Below are 22,682 nucleotides of genomic sequence, written 5' to 3' on the forward strand. Positions count from 1 at the left end.
CGGTCAACCGCCTTACAATAAGCGACGTGGACTACGTAGTGTACTAGAACCATTTACCCACTTTCTTATTTCCATTCGCAGATGGTACATAGGAAGAAAGGTTGTCGATATCACTGTGTACACGTGTAAGGGACCCTCGTACTGTATCGTTATTGTTTTCATTATGATCTTTGACCGCATGGCTAGACCTGTACATGGCGCATTACGAAATAAAAGTCCGTGGTGCATTTGTATATTCACGAATGACCAACAAAAGCACGGCACAGTTTTTATATCAACCAATCGCTTTACGGCAGGACATGGGCTGCAACCATTCACTGTGCACACTGTAACAGACCGTATCTGAAAGTGTTAATTACGTACAATGCAAGGATTGTGTGTGTGTGTGTGTGTGTGTGTTTTACGATTTTTTGGAGGAACTTATGGCACTGTCTCTAGTGGTTACAGGTTCCTTGCACTGTCTTAACACATCACTTGTATACTGTACCTATTTCGCAAGCTAGCACGTTCGAGTTACGCTATTCAAGCACGTTAATAATAAGCTAATGAACGTCCTATCTGCCAACGACTTTGCTGCAGTGACAACCCTGGTTCTCATCAGATCGCCGAAGTTAAGCGCTGTTGGGCGTGGGTAGCACTTGGATGGGTGACCGTCCGAGTCTGCCGTGCGCTGTTGGCAAGCGAGGTACACTCCACTCTTGTAAGGCCAATCGAGGAGCTACTTGAGTGAGAAGTAGCGCCGCCAGTCACGAAAGGTGACAACGGCGGGAGAGCGGTGTGCTCATCACATGGCCTCCATATCAGCATTTAGTCACGCTTATCGGCTGAGGACGACCGGTTGGTCGGTAGGAAACGTTGGACCTTCCGAGATTTTCCGGACGGAGTTCATCTATCTAAATATCTAATATGACCTGGTTCTACATGGAAGTGCTTTTAATACCTAGATGTATTGTTGTTAACGTTTCATGCTTACTATGACTTGTTTAGTGCAGATATAGGGAAAAAAATGGTTCAAATGGCTCTGAGCACTATGGGACTTAACATCTGAGGTCATCAGTCCCCTAGAACATAGAACTACTTAAACCTACCTACCTACCTACCTAAGGACTTTACACACATCCATGCCCGAGGTAGGATTCGAAATTACGGCCGTAGCGGTCGCGCGGTTCCAGACTGAAGCGCCCAGAACCGCTCGGCCACAACGGCCGGTGCAGAAATAGATGCTGTACCAAATAACTAACTGAGTTGACAAAGGAAAGCTGGAGGACATCGGCTGTGGTGGAGAAAGACCGTTCAGTTGGCGTCCTGGATAGGGCTTTTGATATTTCTCAAAATACCCGAAATTCGGCATATCGATACTTTAAAAATCTCATTATCGGCCCTCGATATGTGAAAGAAAGTATTTATATATCGAAGGAAAAAGTACCGACATACCGGCATTAAAAAATATCGGCTGCAAATTGTAAATATACTGCCGGTTTTAGAGTTGTATATTTAAGTATTGATTTATTATTAGATATTCTGTACAGCCAAAAGCTAGCAGCTTGCCTATCCCCCATAGAGAAAGAATTGAAAGAAAAACATTTAATTTGAAAATTTGTAAGTTCATAATGGGACTTTGTGCAGATGAAAAGATTGTGTATACTTTGTCGGTCGACTGTTACGTTGTTAATTAACAACTTTGTACATGGGACATAGTTATGCACTATATCATTCGAGTTAACCTCTCATACATTATTTTCTTAATTTGCCATTGGGTGCATGTCGAAATAAACCTTTTTCACGCTGATGTAGGAAAATTGCGTGGTGAAGATAAACATTGCAGTTTGTGTTGGTAGCACCGTGCGCCGATTTCGTCAGTTTTTACCCTCACACGTCTCCACCCACTGCAAATACCAATATTTCCATTTAGATTTTTGTTCGTCATTTTCAGTACCTGTTTTTGAGGAATGCCGATGTGAAAAAATAGCACACTAGTTGCGTAAAAATTGTTTTTTAACGCAACTGAGGTGCTATTTTTTCACATCGATGATCTTGCTATTCCATTCACACCGCCGCCCCCCCCCCCCCCCAGCGTAATCGGACTTTTTCTTTTGTGCCGCCTAAACTTGCTTCACACAGTGAAAGAGAAAGACTGGACGTGATGAAAGCTCAAAAACTAGTAAGACTCCTTCACAGAGTGAAAGTAAAATTATGTTCTACAACAATCTCAAAAGACAGTTTCAAATATTCACTTGAAAACCGCAAAAAAATATAAAATAAAGATACCGGCGCCGGCCGCTGTGGCCGAACGGTTCTAGGCGCTTCAGTCTGGAACCGTGCGACTGCTACGGTCGCAGGTTCGAATCCTGCCTGGGGCATGGATGTTTGTGATGTCCTTAGGCTGGTTAGGTTTAAGTAGCTCTAAGTTCTAGGGGACTGATGACCTCAGATGTTAAGTCCCATAGTGCTCAGAACCATTTGAACCATTTTTTGAAAGATACCGGCACTCGATATTGCCATTTTAATATCGACATATCGAAATATCGGCGAAGAAAATATCGCTAGCATATACGAGCTTTTCGTGTGAAATATCGATGCATCGATATTTTATCGCTATATATCTGGAGTGACTACAGAAGCGATGTGAATCCTGAAACACGATGGCCGGACCGGAGTATAAAACTCGCTCTTCCCGAATACGAAGTGCCACGAAAAATGTGCCACTTCAATCGGTGAAACTACAACGGAAATTGAAGGTCGTGAAGGAGCTTAAGACTATCATTTGTCGACACCGAGGCTGAAGTGGAAACGTGAGTCGCGTCAGATGACGAGGAGGCCGCTGGCTGAGAGGTATGAATATGGAAGAGCTTTCGCAGCTCGAGTGGGGAGTGCAGCCGCGGAAAGGGATCACGAGGCGGGAATATTTCGCAACCTGCGGACAAGCAGCACGCGGTGACACCTCGCCGTGGCTAACCTCATCTGGCGGCAGCGTTGACATTAACGCTCCACCTGCAACAAAGGCGCCACATCTTTGTGGCTTTCTCGAGCGGCGAGAACGCGAGGGCCAGTGCATTTGTCTTCGGAAGCCTCTTGCTTTGCAAGTGTTATAGCTGCCGCTAGCAGAGGATTCTCAGTGATTGCACGTCTGCTGCGGGCACGTGTAACGTTACAGTTGTAGGCGGTGCACACCGTACGCCAGTGATTTAGCTGCCGAGTTTCAATAGCGGCTTCCGTCGTCGGATCTTACATGAATGACTTTAAGCAGGTTTAGGCGCGCATCTAATGTATTCCTGGACTGTACCTGGAGAGACGAGTTGTACGGAGAAGCAGATAGTAAAGACACCAAAGTTCCAGCGTTTTACGAAATAGAGGGCATAGCTATGATGAGCTGGCCGGCCGGGGTGGCCGAGCGGTTATAGGCGCTACAGTCTGGAACCGCACGATCGCTACGGTCGCAGGTTCGAATCCTGCCTCGGGCATGGATGTGTGTGATGTCCTTAGGCTAGTTAGGTTTAAGTAGTTCTAAGTTCTAGGGGACTGATGAACTCAGATGTTAAGTCCCATAGTGCTCAGAGCCATTTGAACCATATTTTGAGATGAGCTGCTCCTACCGATGTTGTTTTACGCGATCGGCAATGCTATAGCTGGCCTTCAAAACCACGCTCGAGATTTTCATATTGTCTCGCTCGCTATGCGCAAAGTATTAGTCCTACAGAAAAAAATGGACAGGACCTTTTTGAAGGACATTTACTGTAGTTACATTTTGTACTGGGTACAGTTTCGTGGAAGCCGTGGTTTTCGTGTTATGCAAGAAAAATGTACGAAAGTGACCTTCAGATGCACCCCCGCTACCACACTCAGCCCCCATCGGTCAGGATTTCTGTTATTTTGTTCATGGCTCTCCCTCCTACCGCTGTACAAAAATTTACGATTGCTTGAACTATTTCCCACATTCGACATTTTTTATCTGCACTGACTGGCCTTGTTACACCCCTAGCTTAGTTGAGCACTTACAAATTGTAAAACTGATGAGCTAACAATTTTGTGAATTTTAACAGCATAAAATAACCAGTTACATCGTTGTATTCGACAGGCTTTCTAACTACGAAACTACTGCGCACGTAAGGTGAAGTTTTGATCGAATCGTTAACGTAATTAGTTTTAGTGTAACGTTTACAAAAGTCCTGTTTTTTATTATCCTTATGGGCACTTTAAAATTAATACTGTCAAAGGAATAAATGGCTATATCCGCCAGGTTAGCCGAGCGCGCTAACGCGCTGCTTCCTGGACTCTGGTAGGCGCGCCGGCCCCGGATCGAATCCGCCCGGCGGATTAACGACGAGGGCCGGTGTGCCGGCCAGCCTGCCTGTCGTTTTTAGGCGGTTTTCCACATCCCCCTAGGTGAATACCGGGCTGGTCCCCAAGTCCCGCCTCAGTTACACGGCTCGCAGACGTCTGAACACTTTCGCACTATTCCATGAATTACACTAGTCGCAGACAGGAAGGGCATCCGGCCACCCCTACCACTAACATTGCCAAATCGGATTAACCATGCCGACCCTGCGTATCCGCGGGATAAACGGCAAAGAAAGAAAGGAATAAATGACTATGCTGGTGACGTGATAGCCCAATGACTAGAGACCAAAAATAGGTCGAATTTTGGAAACAGTTTGTGTAGTCGGAAATTTTTGTATAGTGGCGGGAGGGAGAGTGCCATGAACAACATACTCCAAATCCTGACTGTAGGGGTGAAGGTGCGTTTGAAGGTCACTTTTATCCGTTTTTCGTGAATAGCTCGAAAACCGTGGCTCCAGCAAAAACGTATCTCAGTACAAAATTTAACTACGTAAAATTTCCTACAAAAAGGTCCTATTCTTTTTTCTGTAGGACTATTAGCTTGCGCGCAGCAAGTGAGAGAACTTGAAGGCCAGCTACAACATTGCACGTTGCATAAAACGACATCGGTAGGGTCACCTGGCCCTCCGGCCAGAACAGAGACACAAGTCAGATATGCAATACTTGAGAAAACTCGAATGATTATTTCTATAAAACTGATACTGAAATAATATAAGCTTCCTTTAAATTTCAAATAAATATCGTTGCAGTAAATTCTACTATTTTTCGTGCATGTTGGAGCAGTTCACACGTATTTTTCAGTGAAATAAAATAATGGTGCCGATTTACGAGTTGTGTCACTTTTCTTGGCGGGCTGCGAAATGTTAGGGAGAATCTCGGCGATTGACAGTTGATTGAAGTTTTTCCTGGAGATACTGGAGAGGTTCAAATGGCTCTGAGGACTATGGGACTTAACATCTGAGGTCATCAGTCCCCTAGAACTTAGAACTACTTAAACCTAACTAACCTAAGGACATCACACACATCCATGCCCGAGGCAGGATTCGAACCTGCGACCGTAGCGGTCGCGCGGTTCCAGATTGAAGCGCCTAAAACCGCTCGGCCACACCGGCCGGCATACTGGAGAGGGCTTAGAGGCAGATAGGAGGCGAAATGTGAGTGTAATTGTATAGCCGGTTACCTATATTGGTGATTACAGGGTTTAGTATTCGGCACTGGGACTGGATTTTTCGGTTACTATATAGGTTCAAACCACCCTAGAGACAGAAGGAATTGTACATATTGGGCTGATATCTGATGCGATTTGAGGAGGGATTTGGTCGTTGGCTCACATTTGACATCTTTCTTCATTAACTATGAATTCTGCTAGTAAAGTACGACTAAATTCCAGCAGGTAGCCTACTTCTATCGAATAACACCAGTGGAATCGCCCTGCCTAACGTCTGTATGATCACCAACAACAGTGTCCCTCCTCCCATTTCATGAGATAACAACTTCTGGAATGTAAGCGACGTGCTTGCGCACAGTCTAATGATAACAAATAATGATGCACTGCCGCATAAATTGCCCTTAAGAGTAAAATTTGTATGATGAAAATTTATTTCGTCAAGTCGTCCCCTCTAACGCATGTTGACGACTTCGAATCTGAATACGCTTTGGAGGGACTCTGGAGGGGAGTTACGAAACGTAGAAAAAGAGCTTAGATAGACCGCACAAAATTTCATGTTTGTGGTAATATTTCACATATTCACTACATTGTACTCTGTGTTATATTACTGACGTTTCGAGAACCAACCTCACCATATCCAGTTTGTTTACATGGATGTCCTCCGCAGCATGCATAGAAATATTTGTTTTGTAAATAAAAACCGCCATTTTCTTGCTGCACTGTATTTTATTTCTCCTTGACGCATTTCACCTTTTTTACTTTAAGGCATCTTCAGTGGGATCTAGAATAACACAGTTCTGTTTTGATACATGTTAATTGTAGATTATAAAACAGTTCCAGTCACGTTTTTGGCTGGCATCTGCGTTTCCTCTCATCTGGTCATATGCTGGAGATCGCAATATAACTTCATTTACGAAACATACGCACGTTTTTCGAACTTCCTTCCTCATAGTTTGCATATTGTTTGCCCTTATAGTTGTGGCACACTATTAGTCTTCTGTCACTAGTTGTAGATGTTTGATCGAAAACTTTGATTCAAACGCGTAACTACTGTAAGGATGTCAAATTAAATACCTTTCAACCGTCTAGTTTGCTACCTTATTTTATCTGGCAACCAGTTTCAGCGCTTTACTACGCCATCTTCAGGCTTCTGGCGACGTGTAGGAAGAATCCACATCGGTTGTGATCAAAACAGGGGCCAGCAATACTGGTATTAGTAGATTTTTGCTATAGTGATCACTTCAACCATCACCCGCCGGCCCCGGCAAAAATCTACTAATACCAGTATTGCTGGCCCCTGTTTTGATCACAACCGAACTATATTCTTCCTACCCGTCGGTCAGGGGCCTGAAGATGGAGTAGCAAAACGCTGAAACTGGTTGCCAAATAAAATAAGGTTGGAAACTAGACGGCTGACAGGTATTTAATTTGACATCCTCTGTCGAACAGCCGAGTCCCGCAACCACCTCTAAAAAGATGAACATACAGTAACTACTGTGAGTTGACTATATGTCTCATCCTGTTTGGTTTGTTTATGAGAAGTATGTGCTGTAAACTAACGTCTGTTCAGTACTGTTATGTTTGTATCTGTGTGTGTGTGTGTGTGTGTGTGTGTGTGTGTGTGTGTGTGTGTGTGTGTGTGTGTGCAAGAGAGAGACAAAGAGTGTAAATGTATGAATATTTGTGTGTATGGGGGGGAGGTTGATTGGGGTGGGCTGTGCGGGGTGGCATGTTGGTGGTTATTCAGTGCGAGTTGTGGAATGTTGCATATGAATGTAATAGCTGTCAAAAAGAGTGGTTGAAAGTTTTGGGGTTCAGCTGATTTGAGTTTTGGTTTAAATATTTTGTGGAGGGGTTCATGGACAAGTGAGTGGAAAGAGGTTGGGTGGTATTATTATTATGATAATAATCTTCTGTTAAAGTATCGCTCCATTATTTTATCTATTAGTGTGAACTGTGGTATCGATAGCAACGCATTGTTTCAAAGGTTGGCAGTACCACGAGACACAGACGACAGCGCCCTCTAGCCGGTGCTGTCGAGTTCTACGAGCTCCGCGACTGCTTCAGCCCATTTCATCAGGTGCAGACAGCCAGGAAACTTGGCTTCAGTTTGCTCTCCATACAACGGGCCGAAGACTTCGCATCTGTACAAAGATATGTATTCTTTCTTGCACCAGTAAACCATTTTTACTCACTGCAGTACCGACGTATTTTTCCTGCTCCAGCTCGTACCCACGCGCCGCCTTCCAGGCGGGATACAAAATAAACAATGAGTTGTTTGGGATGTGTACTTGGCCATTCAACAGGATTTTCTTCTCTGGTTTGGTTTTCTATATTTGATAATTTTCTTGCAGGGTTAAGGGGTGTTTTTTATTGTTGTTGGTTCTAACTATTTTCATGTCTTCTTCAAATGGTTCCAATGGCTCTGAGCACTATGGGACTTAACATCTGAGGTCATCAGTCCCCTAGAACTTAGAACTACTTAAACCTAACTAACCTAAGGACATCACACACATCCATGCCCGAGGCAGGATTCTAACCTACGACCGTACCAGTCGCGCGGTACCAGACTGAAGCGCCTAGAACCGCTCGGCCACATCGGCCGGCATGTCTTCTTCTCTAGTGGTTAGTTTGCCATGGTGTTCTCTTACGTGTTCTGCAAATGTAGTTTTATCCATACTTTCGACGGCATTTTACACCAAAATGAAATTTGTTTAGCAGAAATAGTTACAGTAGGGATTTTCACTATCCACTGCAAATGGAAGTCATGTCGAGAAATTTTCAATAGACTGCTATTCTGTAATGGCCCGTTACCAATACGCCAATTAGTATAGTATTCTCCAGCTATAAAGCGATCCTTTCGGAGGAAAGTTACGGAAAATTTACGAAGAATTATAATTACACATGAAATTATGTTTTTTAACAATAGAAGAACGACATAAGAAGACGAAAAAAATTGATCTTCCGAAATGTTTTGACTGTGGTTTGGTACTTTTGTTAACATAGTAAGAGAATGCAGAAGCCTAATTTTATGGAACCTGTGCAGCTGTGACATGAGCCTTCGATAAACGTGAATCCGCAAGTTAACGAACGACGCGTACAAATAGAGAATTCAGAAGTGCGACGAATAATTCTATCTAACTCTGGAAAATCTCCTCTCGAGTATTTTAAGTTGGAAAGCGTTCGTAAATCGACTTTCCAACACTAACTCCAGTCTAGATTACATCTGAAATTACGACGCAGTCGTTCACGAAAGTTGCGAGTAATCGGCTTTGTAAGCGCGATGCGGACGTGCCGCTGTCGCAAAGGGCGGTAACTAGAACTATGGCTGCTAGCGAGAACATAGGCCAGGGGAAGAAGGACGCCGTGCCTGCGCTATCGACAATGACCTCGCCGCCGGTCGCTTCTCAGTGAGACACCTGTGAAATCACGTTTTCCGCTTAAGTACATATTGCCCCACTGCCGCCAGGTCGCTTTTTCTTCTTTGATGACAAGTCTCCACCTTCGTGCATATTTTGAAAATTGCTGAAAAGTACGCATCTTCGTGAAACACATTAAAGAAGCTTCTGTTTCGTGGATAAAGCTCGAGAAGAAGTTCTTCTTACCTTCGCGATCTCGATGGAAGCAGCGTGCAACGGGCTGCAGCGTACTCCCGCATTCCTATGCTAAACTCTGTATGATGAGCGTAAGAAGTTGTTGTTATATAAGACCGCTTTACTAGTGTAAGCGCTGACCTGTTACGTAAACATTTTATCCAGTACAAGCAACACCGACTCAAGGGAAGGCCTCGGCGCTTGTTCGTGACGTCACGTCAGCTAGGCACGGCGAACGCCAGGTCTGTTGCAGGCATACTCATAATGGTGGTGTCTCCCCCTCTGACACAGGAAAATGTGAAGCTATTGTCGGTAGTTGACCAACACACATTGTTCTGAGAGATTTCTGCAATCAATTAATTGTGTAATTCATTACACTTCTTAACAAATAGTGTACTCCTGAACTTCAATTTCCACCTGTTTTAAGGATTGACATACAAAAACAACTTCATAGTCCAGCAGCAACAGAATTCGTGCTTCTTTACCGTATTTGTAAATCTGAGGAAGTTACGTTTGTACTGGGTTGCTTTTACAAGAAACTGTGAACATATTGGTGCTCTTCTTTAGGTATCTTGGTTGACTGTGGTGTGAGGAGCACTGAATGTTAATGAAATATCTTGCGATTGTACACGTTGGGGGAGGGGGTGGGGGACAGAAGAAGAGGCAAAAGAGATATACTTGTTCTATCAAATAAAATTTTTTTATCTTATGAAGTTTCTCCTTTAAGTTGCAAGAGGGGAGTATTATCTTTTCTAATGTGCATGTTTAAAAAGGTTTAAGCTCAGCAGTTTCCTGTTTAGAATTCCTTTTGTTGAAAACGACTGTAATCTAATGACTGGCAACAGTTGGACATTTACACATGTAAATTAGTTCACATTTCCAGTGACGATGTCAAACGAAAATAAATAAATAAATAAAAGAAACAAGTTAATTGTAAAGGGGTTGGGGTAAGTTTCGATAACAAAATGAATCAAGTAAATATAGTTACTTGAATGTAAAATTTCCGAAGCTTGCAATGGGGCAAAGCATCTTCTCATATTGATCTACGTTTGTTTCGACAGGATTCAGTAATACAGAACTATGATCTTCATTCGTAGCTTTACGATAGTAAGAAAATCTTTCACCTAAATAAAACTGCAGAATCCAAGACAATACCAAAAATTTTGTCCAAAAATAAGAGATTTATAGTGATAAGCACGCCCAGGCGTTTCTGCCTGCAACAGACCTGGCGTTCGCCGTGCCTAGCTGACGTGACGTCACGAACAAGCGCCGAGGCCTTCCTTTGAGTCGGTGTTGGTACAAGGCACTGTTGGTGGTTTGTAACTTTAGCCACATGTTGGCTACCTGCTGTGCAGTGTGAGAGACAATTTTTTGTACGGTATTTTTTTTATATGTGACACAATAATTTTTTTATGATACGATTATAACCGGTTTCTGACTTCAAAGGCCATCTTTAGATGCTACAATAGAGAACAGAAAAACTTCAATTAAGACCCGAAACAAGTGCAATTATTTTCACTCCGTCTACTTGTGACCTTAGTAAAGAGCTGCTAACATCCATATGATTCATACCCGAGGGTGGCATTTCGTGCGTTGTCAACTAAACATAAAATCAGGAGTCAGGGAATTGTATACGGATAACCACGCGTACTTTTCCTTTAAGCTTTTCTGTTCTCTACTGTAGCATCTGAAGATGAGCTATGAAGGCCAAATCCGATCAAGATTGTATCATAAAAAAGCGATTGCGTCAAATATAAAAAATAATACCTTACACTAAGTCAATAACCTGTCTCCGCAAACGGAATGGCGTTCTCTCCCAGAGAATTTTTTGGGCAGTACTGATTTAGAAAGAAGGAAGAAACGATACTAGGGATTAACGCACCATCGACAACGACGGATCCCAAATTAGGAGAAGGGAATCGATAGTGTCCTTTTCAGAGCAATCGTCTGTCATTTACTTTAAGTAATGTAGAGAAATCACGGGAAACCTAAATTAGGACAGCAGAATGTGGGCGGGATCCGCCGTTCTGTCGAGTCCGACCCCTGTGTAATCTCACTCGGTACGATTTTCGATCGATAACAATGAATGAAGTTGATTGGAAAGCCAGTTGTATTCTATTCATGCAGTGTTTCTAATTGGCAGTCAATAAAAGTTAATTGCATACGCAAGCCGTGTTTCAAGCTCTTGGGTGCTCCTACTGTCCCCTGATTTACCACGTACATTGCTTTCGTATCTCGCCTGAACACGCTTCATAACTATTGTCACACATTATATTTAACGTCAGGCTCGTGATCCTCACCACGTAATGTTTTACTTTATAACTAAATATCTTTTATTGAGAAGAGATCCAATGTTTTTTATGATCCTATTTTGAGTACAGACACCAAATTTATTTATTTACTTAACATATTTGGTAATGGAACGAGTCAGTATATTATTTACAGAATATTGAGTCAACTTACAGAACGCTGTTTATAAAATTTACAAACAAAGAACTAAATAATTAATAAAACACGAAGAAATATTTAATACGAATGCAAATACATTACAGAGAAAAGTTCTCAACTACCGCGAGGATCTCCTGTACAGAATAGGACTGCGCCGCAAGGAAACCTCGTGGCAAATCACTCAGTTGTTTTAGTCCTGCTGGAAGCCTGTTGAAAATGTAACCTGCTGAGTTGTGTACATCTTTCTGTACCATACTTAAGGTAGTGTTCTCCAAGTGTAGATCGCTTATCCGTGTAATGTGCAGTGAATGAATATTGCAGCTTCTTCTGACTGAGTCAATATTGTCAACAAAACATCTCATAATGGAATGCTCAGATATACAGAGCGCCGGCAGAACTAGAAATCCGAGACACCTGAACAACAACCTACACGAAGATCACTGACACCGCAGGTCAGTCTGATCGTCCCTGTCTGGGCAAAAAATATTCTTGGTAAGTGCACACGCATGTCCTAAAATATAATACCATACGATATAATAGGGTGAAAGTAAGGAAAGCAAGAAAGTTGGTAAGTATATAAATTAATATTAATGGAATATACCCAAAACTATTATAATATTAAAACCATAATGATTATTGAAGTGTTATAATTTTACGGCTTTTTCTAGTATCAACGCGTCTTCATTCCTTTTGTAATCCCGTATGGTGTAACTAGCTGTTCGTCTCAAGAATTTCATTTGACAGGCTGTTAGTCTTTCATCATCTTTCGCCTCTATTGTCCAGACTTCACTGCCGTAGCACAAAACAGGTCTTGTTAAGATTTTGCAATTCATCATAATACATAATCAATACAGTCACGAACGCTCTGCAAAATTAGATAACAAGACTCCGTGGTGCTATCGTTCTGTGAGACGAATACTCTCCTTAACGATAACCATGGCCGGCCGTTGTGGCCGAGCGGTTCTAGGCGCTTCAGTCTGGAACCGCGCTGCTGCAACGGTCGCAGGCTCGAATCCTGCCTCGGGCATGGATGTGTGTGATGTTCTTAGGTTAGTTAGGTTTAAGTAGTTCTAAGTCTAGGGGACTGATGACCTCAGATGTTAAGTCCCATAGTTCTCAGAACCTTTTTTTATTTTTGTAACCTTGACCAGAAATGGCCTGCTCGAACAGCCTCTACGGGCTCCGCAGAACTAAATAGAGTGCTTCCTTGTGTCCTGAATCAAACTACAGGGAGAGGATGTCATTATATAGGCCTACATAAAAAATACGAGTTTTATGTAAACTGGGATATTATCCAATAATGTGAATGATTGAAATGTTTTATCTGTCTTGATGTCGAGAATCTTAGGCGAAAATGGGAAACGTCCTTGCATCGGTCTAAATTTATGTTCCATATACGAGCAAAACTATACATTGGCTGGCAGTGTACGAGACCAATAGACCTTGATATGAAAAGCATATTATATTCGGATCTGGCGTACATCGTTAACTCTGAGGGAAGCATGCCGCTTACTAGCTATTCAGACAGGCGTACAATGAGTGACACGCAAAAAAGAAGTCGTAAACCAACCTCAGTACTGTAAAGAGTTCAGTCATTCCTTAATTTTCTAAAGCTGTAACTTGTAAGCATTTGTTAGAGTAATTTGATGGGTCGTAAGACGCTAGACCGTAGAATCGTTGATTCCTTTACTCAGTTCTTTTATTACAGAGGGCGAGCAGCCCTCTGACCGAACACGCTTAGCTACCGTGCCGGCATGCATCTGAGCCACCGAGGGCACAGAGGACAGCGCGACTGCAGGGACTCACGCGCACTCCTCCCGGGAGACCCACATTCTCACCTTGATGTCCACACACTACATTCGTAGTGTCCCTACCCAACACTCATTACTCATGGAAGACATTCTTACCAAGTCCCGTAAGAGTTCGGGCAATATGTGTGCATATGGACAGAAGAGGGAGGTCATGGCCGGTATTTCCATAACTATATATGGTGTCTGTTCTAACGGGCATGTCCGAAAGAACAGACACCATATCCATATAAGTGTATTGAACCAGAATGGTCCAGACGTATATGCTCCGTTTGGAAGAAAAATAAATTTTACTACTTGTAAGGCATATGCTATCACCGGGGTGGCCGAGCGGTTGTAGACGCCACAGTTTGGAACCTCGCGACCGCTACGGTCGCAGGTTCGAATCCTGCCTCGGGCATGGATGTGTGTGATGTCCTTCGGTTAGTTAGGTTTAAGTAGTTCTAAGTTCTAGGGGACTGATGACCTCAGAAGTTAAGTCCCATAGTGCTCAGAGCCATTTGAACCATTACCTTTTGGAAGATGTGGAACCGATTGCTATTATAGGCAGTCACTGTTTAATTTCAACGCTTATTCCAAAAACAAAATTTTAAAGTTTTATTTGTGTGTGTGTGTGTGTGTGTGTGTGTGTGTGTGTGTGTGTGTGTGTGTGTGCGTGTGTGTGTGTGTGTGTAGCAAATCACTTCACTGAATTGTAATAATCACGGATTATCCGACAGCTAACGTATGCACGAGTCGCACGTCTTAAGCTCAGGCCATATTTGGCGTAACAGGTGTAACAGGAACGTTACATGTCGACAAAATAAAAAAAGTGAAGCAACACTGACCGAGTAATAGGTCATGTGGGACACGGTACTTTCCGCCTAATATTATTAAGCCACTTTCAAGCTGCGCCAGTGTCATCAGTCTCACAGTCTTGCCTTGAAGGCACAGTAAGAATCTTTTGGTTCGTTTTTAATTTGCACATCGATATTCCGTGACTGAAGCTTTTTCTGCAGCAAATCGAATGAATTCTACAAAAGATTGCCCGTGATCCTAAAAATCAGACTTTCTTCTGTAACACCTCAGCTATTCAACTGAGTCACATATTTTCTGTAAATGTTTGGAAAAAACCAGAATCACTGATTTGCACGTATTTTTAAGTGCTGTGGTTCTCTGTGTGGTCAGATAGGTGTCTTATACAGCACAAGTTCTAAATGAAAACAGGTAGGGAAGGAAGTCGGGTGTGTGTTTTTTAAAGGAGCCGTTCTAGGGTAATCTAGGTCCAGCTCAAACATGGAAAACTAACTCTTGATGGTCGAACAGAGATTTGAAATCCGCTCCTCGTGTATGCGAACCCACCCCTAACCGTCGCATCACCGTACTTGGTAATAGGGCATGAAGAGATGTTGGGTTACTTTTCATGGATACATATTTAGTGTAAAACCACCGATACGTCACAACCTATTTTAGTCCCTTGGTAGGTACTTTTGATGCAGTCGGAACGTCTCGATATTTATAGTGTTTTCAGTTTACGCCATTGTAAACTTTCACTTTTGTCTCCTGTACCTGCAGTATAAGATAAAGTGCATGAAGCACGATGTGTAGACCTCACTAAGTTCGGCTTAAGAACATTTCAGTTCCAAACCACGCACTTTCTTTCTTTCTTTCTTTTTTCCCCGCGGGGGACGTTTAGTTTAGTCTAGGCGGACACAACATTAGTCAAAATTACCGAACCCCGAGCACTATAAACCTGCATCTTTTTACGGATTCTCCATGTATTTGACAGTAAGTACTATATCACGTGCCATGTTCAGGCAATGCTCCTACACATGATAATTTCAGTATTCGCCACCACTCACCTTTTAGACATGTACATTTCTAGATTGAACCCACTGTGTGTGTTCCTCTTCCTGGCTGAAATTACACGTGATCAGACAAACACACAAGCAATCCTGTCCCGGAACGCGCACCACAGCCCCCAGTAAACAAACACAGGCGTACATCCGGTTTACAATGTATCATACATTTTCCGGCCGTCATACCGCCCTCCCCGTCTTTCTGCTGCCACAGCAGCATTCGTCGTCTCCCGTCGTCTCGACGATTAGCGACGTCTATTTTTCTTCTACATTTCTCTCGCTACCGTTTATAAACCAGGATTAACAACATATATGCTGCGTTATTTTGCGCTGAGATCCATGATAGTAGCTATGCCTGCTCAGCATATAACGTATTATTTCCTACCAACTCTCTATTATTTGCATTTCTAACTCCTTACAGAAGTTTTCCCGGATAGTATATATATCTCTATATCGTCGATAAATGGAAATGCCGTGTGGCTAGGGCCTCCCGTCGGGTAGACCGTTCGCCTGGTGCAAGTCTTTCGAGTTGACGCCACTTCGGCGACTTAAGTGTCGATGGGGATGAAATGAAGATGATAAGGACAACACAACACCCAGTCACTGAGCGGAGAAAATTTCCGACCCAGCCCGAAATCGAACCCGGGCCGGTAGGTATGACATTCCGTCTCGCTGACCACTCAGCTACTAGGGGCGGACAAATCGTCGATGACAGTACTTTTCAATGACTTTCAATGTTCTATTAAGTTTTCTGATATTTACTGTGCAAACATCATGAGCTATCTGACTTATATACCAGTGTCTGCGACAAATAAATCAGCTGTTTCTTTCTAAGAGAAACCATTTCGCCATTCGTCTTAAGCGATTTAGGGAAACTACCGAAAAGTGCATTCTGGGTGTGTCGATGGAGATCTTAGCCCTACTAATCCCGGACTCGAGTCCAGTGTCTTAACCATAACACCATCTCACTCATCTTTGTGTCCACCATGCCATGTGTTACGGCGTAAAGTAAGCGCCGGCACGCCAGCTGGGAACGACAGGGAAAAGAAGGCTGTGAGAAGAGGTCAGCCAATCGCACCGACTTCCCTCCAGGACGACAACGCGACAGCAGTGGCCCCTATGTGAAGAGGACAAAAGCGGCGCGCCCGACTATTGGCAGCCCACTTCGATAGCAACTTCACCGCTAGCTACTTCGTTAGCTATCTCTATGTAGGACAGACTTGTGTTTCTCTATTCTGGAGAAGACTGATTATTTTGCATGCCACCCTTTGCTTGCTACACATATCAAAGTTGACTAATTGTGATTGTCTTTTGTAATAAAACTCATTAATACGAGTTGATTGTTCGTCTAGCGAACCGAGTATGCAGGATTCCTAGACAAGACACCAAGGATGTTAATCTGCAACACATTGAGAACGAGAGAAATACTCACAGTGTAAAAACTTCATCAGCTGTGAGTTACACGTACTTTTGGGCCGAAACGTAAGTACTGAGGTTCCAAAATTGATTTGTACAAGTTAAAACAAAACTGTCTCTACACTTGATTCCAAAAAACTTTTATATCGCAAAGAAGTGCTCGATTTACAGAGAAACCGGCTTTGTGCAGCTTCTTCCTGCTGTAGTCCTATAAACTTCAGGCATTGTCTCTTCAGGAATTACTATAAATTTCATTGTTACTGATGGCATTAATCGAAATTTCCTATACATTCCAACTTAACGAAGTAAAACGAGTTTTTGGCGCCGGCAGAATCTACTCAGTTCCCTATAAACTCAAGGCAGAAACACTCTAATGGACTGGTGCAATGGGTTACGGCATGTTAGAATTAATTTAAAGTGTACCGGTATAATAAATTTTCTACAGTAAGTATAGATGTAATGAAGTACCATACGACGGACTAAAGTCGAGAACGATATTTGTAGTGTGAATTTAACAAATGTTGTTATTGTTGTGATCTTCAGTCCAAAGATGGTTTTGTTGCAGCTCTCAACATCATACAAACAGCTGCATGTCATCAGAAAATCTAACAACTAAAAACTAGAAATTAGCATTCATGGATTTGGTTGTAGATAATTCGTTTTGACTAGTTACTTTCCGGTAAACACATGTGAAATGTTCTGGGTTGTTCGATTCCCGGCGGGGTCAGGGATTTTCTCTGCCTCGTGATGACTGGGTGTTGTGTGATGTCCTTAGGTTAGTTAGGTTTAAGTAGTTCTAAGTTCTAGGGGACTGATGACCATAGATGTTAAGTCCCATAGTGCTCAGAGCCAAAAAAACATTTTTTTGTTCTGAATTTTCATACCTCTAGCCTACAAAATGTAATGGCTCATAGTATTCGTTTTAATGCAGAGTCAGTATTCTTTCTTCAGCAAAATGCATTAAACTTCATATATTACGATATTTTAAGAGACAGCAGAAAGAAAAAGATGAGACGCATTTGTTAAAAAAAGAAGAAAACCGGAGCTCGTTTAATGTTCCGGACAATGTAATGTAGACGTTCTATTAATATGTTTTCGTAATGGTGCAGATTGTTGCCTAAGTATATTTTACTCTAAATCATGCACGATATGTGTAAACGCTTTACGTGGAAGATATTAGGTCAAGAAAGTAAGCTACCAGTGATGTGGGGCCAGTACACTGCGTCAGAGAAAACTCCATTAACAAAAACATGCAGACATATAAATATCACTTGTCTTCACAAGGCATTATCAGTAACCGGTGGAACATATTATCCTGTACTACAATTCTGCATAGTAATGACCTAGGGGTAAATTCACATGAGAGTAGGCATATAACATTATTACAATAGCATTTCCACCGAAAAATGCTACCCCTTTCACAGCGTTTAAGGTAGACGGTGATCGTCTGTTAACGGAAATTAATCGGACTATAATTCGCCACCTGAAGAGTAATGTATTAAAAGGATGCAATTTTATTTGAGCGGGAATCGAACTTTCTACGGTATGTTGTGCTGTGGTCATGCAAATACCTACCGTCACCAGCCTAATTAGGCAAAAGTAATTTCAATTAAATACACGGCAAACAAAGTAAACTAACTGAGAAATTTGTTTGGAAATCTGGTACGAAAAACAACAGCAAACATTAAAATGTGTTAGGCAACTAAGAAGCCACGAACAAAGCTGCTATGTGTTTGCACGAGCTTTCACTGTGGCTTATTGACTGACTGACAGAGACTGATTATAACTTGTGGTGGAACCCTAAAACTCTTCTGTCTCGTAACACAATTCCTGAATTACTCTTTCAATAATAAACAATAATAAGAACCTACACAAAAAGAAATATACACACAAAATCACTGTTTACACACCTATAACACCAATATGACTTGTGATCCTTCAAACTATTATTCCCGAAGACTTTTACTTCTGTAATCACTGTTCTCTAGTAGATATTTTCAGAGAAATGATTTTAATTATCTGAAAAAGTTTCACATCAAATTGTAATTGTAATTAAATACGTTTTTACTACGTGCAGAACTTAAGAACCTTAACTACCATCTCGAACACTTCACTCGGAATACTATTTGCAAAACCAAATCATACAGCTAAATAAAATTTAGCAGTATTTTTAATTACGGAAATCAATCATTTAAGCATGTTCACTTTCTCAGAAAAAGGAGAACTCTGAATGTTCTTATAACAGGAGCAGGATCTTATGAAGGATGCTAAGTTAGTCTTATGCACTTGTTAGAGAACTTCAGCAAACCCTGCTCCGTGCCCTAGTGCTCTGCTGGCAAACGAACTGCGTTACCTCATGCGATTTTCGACATACTCATCTATCCATGCAACTTTTCTCTATGCGTCTACCGTCCAATGACTGTTACGCTATCTTCTGTGCCCTGCGAAGAGCAGTGACTAGAGGTGAATGTGTGTGGCTGTGGATTCTAAAATATTTTATTCTTGTGTGTAGATACTGTTTGCAGCGGTGAATTTCTCTAGTGTTTGTGCCAAGGTCAGATCCACTATTAAGTTGCCGCTGGTGTTGGTTTCCTGAGCACCTGTAACCAGTCTCAAATTCCAGTAGGTTGTTGACAACAAAATAGATCAGTCAGTAAATTTATTATGAGGCTGTCGTTAAAATTCCGAACTGATTAAACGGATATCTTAAAAATGCAGTGTGATAATCACATCCATAATTCTACGCATTTTCGTTAGCGCAATGAATATTTCAGCTTAAGTGAGGAGCTATCCCCCAAAAAAGGAAAAAGCTGACTCTACACATCATCAATTATTGAATAAGATCATTGCAACAATCGCGTCATGGCACGTAACAAAATTACGTACTAATTTGTTGAAATTTGGTATACTTGTCAACCCACTGTCGTATTAAGTTTTATATTTGACAACAGATATCTTTCTTCAACGAATATAAAAAGGCTGATGATATGAAACGAGTGCTTGAGTGAAATCGATAAAGTGTTTGTCGTCATTAATAGTAGTCAGAGATTCAAGCGTAAGTTGATTCTCTACTAGTACTTCGAATGTGCAGAAAAATATCGGCAGTTTAATTACGAATAGCAGCTGTGAATGGTGCGATACGGAGAACATCGTAGAGCGCGCGCTGCAGTCCTTTTGCGAATTGAAACAGCGGAGTTCTCCATCTGCGACGTTTCTCCTTGGGGCTTCACACTATCCAGATCTCTTTATGCGCCGCTCCCCGTCTCAGGGAGAGCCGCACATCCTTCTTACTCCTAACGACCGCAGTCGGAAAATCTCCAGCCAGCCCAGACTGAGGAGGGGACCCGAGGCGACATGAATCTTAAGCAAGCCGTGTGGGACTGCCAGCAGACGGACGAATCAATACATTCACCTGCAAGGTGGTCTCCAGTCATAGTGGATCTGTGACGACTTGCGAGAGCTGTGTGGTGATTTTGAGAAGAAAAACGAATGTGATCTACACAAATAATCTTGCAGATTTAGAACAGTCACACACACACACACACACACACACACACACACACACACACACACACGAGTATTGTCGACCCAGTGCAGAGATGGTATAAATTTCAATGGCATGTTTTTATCTCGTTCGATAAGTACACGGTCTGTCCAACCTTTCGGTGACTCATTTTATTCCTGTTTCCAGGGCTCTCGGTTGTCCAGCCGGATGCGATCGTTGAAGTCCCACGATATTTCGGCGAATAACCTTTCCGCCATCATCAGGTGGTTCTGATGGAATGGTCTGTCAGACTCTCTCTCTCTCACCTTTTACTTTCCCCTCCTTGGGGAAGTGTATGGAGGAGTTTATAGCCTGTTGGCTTTTACCTCACTATGTGTGTGTGTGTGTGAGTGAGTGAGTGAGTGAGTGAGAGAGAGAGAGAGAGAGAGAGAGAGAGAGAGAGAGAGAGTTTCTTGGATAGTTTTGACTGTCTGTGTATTGTGGTGGTGTTCTGGTGGTGTCTTGTACTTCCCTGACGTTCGCGAGATGTTGAGTATTTTAAGGATTAAGGATTGGTATTTAGGACTTGGAGATTTTGGGATTTTTCTCTTCCACTTAGTCGTCGAAGATCGTCATAGGGTGTTTGTGCTTATCACAGGACATGTCATACCGACCTAGGGAGTGGATTAGGTTATTTCCAGATCTGGAAGAGCTCTCGTAGAAAGCCCTTGCCAGATCTTGGAATCTTTCTTTGAGGAGGGGGATTTCGGCAGCGACGTGCAGATTGTCGATGAGGAATCCCATGGGTGGATGCAGTGCCCTCCTGAGGCCGCGGTTCTGCAGTCTCTGGAGTTTTTCCAGATGCTGCTTCGCCGCATATCCCTAGACAGGGCACGCATATTCCATTACTTGGCGTATGACTGCCTGGTAGACATTTACTCCTACAGAGCAGGGAAGGGAGCTGGTCGTGTTGAGGACTGGGTATAGGATGGACATTCTGGTGCAGACCTCCATGTGGACCACGTCTATGTGGGGTTTCCAAGTTAGTCTCAAGTCTAAGGTTACGCCGAGGAACGTGGCGGATCTGCGCCAGGACAGTCGGGATCCATGTAGGCGCAGGTGAAAGGGGGGGGGGTGTTGGGGGGTCGGGGTGATCAGCATAGCCTGTGTCTTTTCAGGGTTGATGGTGATGCACCAGCGACGGGCCCAGGTTTCTGTGTTGTCTAAAACCTTTTGTGGCCTACGAATGACCAGGTCCTTATTCGCATTTCGAGTGTAAAAGGCTGTGTGGTTAGCATACCGTGCAGTGTGCACCAGGGGGGCTGTGGGAGTGTACATACTGTACAAAACGGGCCCTAGGACCGATTCCTGTGGCACCCCAGCATGAGTACGCGTTTAGGTGGAGGTGGCCGTTTCTACCTTGACAAAGAAAGTTCTGTTCGTGAGACAGCTTTGGATTAGTCTGACTATGCACCTTGGGAACTCCTGTGTGTATAACTTGTATAATAGCCCTTTATACCATACTGAGTCGAAGGCTTTGGCTACATCAAGTAGCACTATCCTGCAGTAGCCTTTGTGGTTGAAGCCCTCTGTGGCTGCTTCCACTAGTCTCATGACCTGTTGTTGGGAAGAGTGCCTCTGTCGGAATCCGAATTGGAAATCCGGCAGAAGTCGCTCGTTGGTGATGTGATCTCGTATGGGTACTAGCAGGAGGCGCTCATAGATATTGCTGACAGTTGACAAGAGGCTAATCGGCCTGTAGTGCTGCGGGAATAAAGGGTCTTTCCCTGCTCTGTGTATCGTGACCACTTCCGCGTGTTTCCGGTAAGCTGGGAACTTGCGGGAACGAGTAATCTCGTTGAAGACGTTCGCGAGGTCTTCGATAGCCGAGGGCAGAAGGTTTTTAACTAGCTGGTTGGTGACACTGTCATGTCCTGGCGCCTTTTTTGTAGGGAGGGACCTAATTACTTTTGCCACGTCTTCGGAGGCGAAAAGTGCGGGTTCGTCCTCTGGGTCCTCCGCAGCATTGAGGAAGACAGCCAGTTGACGACGGACTACCTCTTCATGTTAGTCATCCTGGGGCTCTGCCGCTTGAAACTGCTTCTCAAAGGTGTCGGCGAGGGCGTTGTTCTTTTCATAATGGCTGTAGGCCAGACTCCTCTCGCCGTGCAGTGGCAGCAACCTAGCGCGTCTTTTGGTAAATTGCTTGATTGCTTGCCATAGTGTGTGATCGTCTACTTTGAGGGCTGTGAGGCGGTTTCGCCATTGCTGGTTTCTGTGCTCATTGAGCGCTACCTACAGCTCTCTCTGTAGACGATTGAGCAGGCTCCTGGTGGCCTGATTTTTGTTGATCTTCCACTCTTTTGCCACTCTGTTCTTGCGTAGGATCTAGGCTAGCAAATGGTCCGGGAGTTGTACTTGCGGGGGCGGGCCATCCCTTTGTGGGGCCTCTTCCGCTGCCTGCAAGATGGTTCCTGTTAGGTCTTGTAGCGTTTGTTCTACTGTTTCGGCAGTAGGTGACGGAGCGCGAGCGATATCAGAGGCGACAGTTTCTCGTTATCGCTGCTGATCACCCAGAGGCTCCGAAGG

General features: G+C 43.3%; 1 protein-coding gene and 1 pseudogene across 1 annotated transcript in view; one reads left to right on the forward strand and one right to left on the reverse strand.

The window, feature by feature from the left end:
- The window catches only part of LOC124722726, a 484,952-nt gene that overhangs the window by 311,087 nt on the left and 151,183 nt on the right, over nucleotides 1-22,682 (reverse strand). The gene's annotated exons all lie outside the window — the stretch shown is intronic.
- LOC124723990 lies at nucleotides 561-679 on the forward strand (annotated as a pseudogene).

This window comes from Schistocerca piceifrons, chromosome X, assembly GCF_021461385.2.
Source record: "Schistocerca piceifrons isolate TAMUIC-IGC-003096 chromosome X, iqSchPice1.1, whole genome shotgun sequence".
In the NCBI taxonomy this organism is placed as follows: domain Eukaryota; kingdom Metazoa; phylum Arthropoda; class Insecta; order Orthoptera; family Acrididae; genus Schistocerca; species Schistocerca piceifrons.